Here is a 2,500-nt window from a genome sequence, read left to right as displayed (position 1 = left end):
AACCCGTATTGTGCCTTAACCTAACCCGTATTGTGCCTTAACCTAACCCGTATTGTGCCTTAACCTAACCCGTATTGTGCCTTAACCTAACCCGTATTGTGCCTTAACCTAACCCGTATTGTGCCTTAACCTAACCCGTGTTGCGCCTTAACCTAACCCGTGTTGCGCCTTAACCTAACCCGTGTTGCGCCTTAACCTAACCCGTGTTGCGCCTTAACCTAACCCGTGTTGCGCCTTAACCTAACCCGTGTTGCGCCTTAACCTAACCCGTGTTGCGCCTTAACCTAACCCGTGTTGCGCCTTAACCTAACCTGTGTTGCGCCTTAACTCAACCTATGTTGCGCCTTAACCTAACCTATGTTGCGCCTTAACCTAACCTATGTTGCGCCTTAACCTAACCCATATTGTACCTTAACCTAACCCATATTGTACCTTAACCTAACCCATATTGTACCTTAACCTAACCCATATTGTACCTTAACCTAACCCATATTGTACCTTAACCTAACCCATATTGTACCTTAACCTAACCCATATTGTGCCTTAACCTAACCCATGTTGCGCCTTAACCTAACCCATGTTGCGCCTTAACCTAACCTATGTTGCGCCTTAACCTAACCTATGTTGCGCCTTAACCTAACCTATGTTGCGCCTTAACCTAACCTATGTTGCGCCTTAACCCAACACACGTTGGGCCTTAACCCAACACACGTTGGGCCTTAACCCAACACACGTTGGGCCTTAACCCAACACACGTTGGGCCTTAACCCAACACACGTTGGGCCTTAACCCAACACACGTTGGGCCTTAACCCAACACACGTTGGGCCTTAACCCAACACACGTTGGGCCTTAACCCAACACACGTTGGGCCTTAACCCAACACACGTTGGGCCTTAACCCAACACACGTTGGGCCTTAACCCAACACACGTTGGGCCTTAACCCAACACACGTTGGGCCTTAACCCAACACACGTTGGGCCTTAACCCAACACACGTTGGGCCTTAACCCAACACACGTTGGGCCTTAACCCGCTCTGTAATTGTCATACGACGCGTTAAATTAGTGTAGTGTTGCCTAACTGCAACCCCCGCAATATAGTTTGCCACTCGCACTGCCCGGTCCCCAGAGTATCGCTTCATGTTAAACACCTTGCAGCTATACACTGTAATGCGGATGGCAGCAGGACGTACATGCTCAATGCCCTTCGCAGTTGTTCATTGGCATTCGCATGGCGAAGCACAGCCTACGTTGTGGTACGGCTTGTGTCAACTGTCCGCTGATGTTGTACGTCCAAATGACACAGTGTACTGCACATTGGTCCTCATGTACTGAATGATACATCGTGGTACATGTGTGACCGTACCACGACTGCGCCAACAACGGCGAACCATACGGTCCAAATATTGTGCACTCAGCTACGTGTCGTCTCCCTATAAGAGCTGGATTGCAGTATGGTATGCCGTGGATGGCGATCAGCATGAGCCGTCTGTTGATGTAGTGGCGCGTGTTGTCAGACGTAGTCGTCTCTTCTCACACACCGTGATAGCATGGTGCACTGCGTTCCACATCTGCGACATGCGACAGAGGCCGGTTGACAGTCGTTCGCGCAATGGACATCGCATACGTACGGGGGCCACCTTCCACGTGTTCGCGAAGCGTGCACATGTTGTTGCGTGTATGTGGGCAGACATAGTGTGTCGTGACACCTGACACAGGCATGCAACAATCGTTGAATTTGCAAATGGCGATGGACGTCTACGTTTGCTGGTGACGTTACGCAAATGAACAACTGGTAAACCGTTGTGGTGCGGTTGTTCTCGCTAGAGGTGAATCAGTGATGGCGACGATCGGTTGAGCTACCAACCGGTTGTTTCAGCGATACCCACCATGCCCACGAACGTGAATGGCATGTGGGTGTGAAGCGATACGCGGCGGTGGCTGGGTGGGACCGTCCCCGGCCGGTGAGGGGGGGCCTCCCGGCGTGCTGGCCGCGCGGTGCGTGGGCGCACGCGCTACAGCCGGCTGGTGGGGGCGGCCAGTGGCAGGCGCGCCGGCCGACGGAGGCGGCAGGCGGCGCAGCTGCGCGCCGGCGCACCCTGCACGCGGCGCCGTGCGGCCAAAGTAGGTCCTCGCGGGCCCGGTGCGAAGCGCGGTGGACATCTGCAGTGTGCTGGTCCGATTGAGGACTGTGTGCGCTGAGGATGCGCCGCCGCCCGGCGCTCGGCGCCGCGACGCCGTCTGCTGCTCGGTCGCCTCTGCGGTTCTCGCAGGTGGTTTGTATCGCAGCTGTGCGGACGTGTTGGCGCGTGCGCTGTGCTGGGAGAGTTCGCTTCGGCACCCAAGTGGGGCTTTTGTCCTTCTGTGGCGCTGGCGTTGGAGCTGCCGGCCACCGTAGGTGGCGCGTGTTGTCTCCCGCCGGCAATGCCACGACAGCACGCTCCCGGGCCTCTGTCGGCAGCGGCAAGCTCAGTTGGGAGCACGGGTGGTCGCACCTAA

This window comes from Schistocerca americana, chromosome 6 (assembly GCF_021461395.2).
Source record: "Schistocerca americana isolate TAMUIC-IGC-003095 chromosome 6, iqSchAmer2.1, whole genome shotgun sequence".
NCBI lineage: Eukaryota > Metazoa > Arthropoda > Insecta > Orthoptera > Acrididae > Schistocerca > Schistocerca americana.
Note: the sequence above shows the minus strand (reverse complement) of the source record.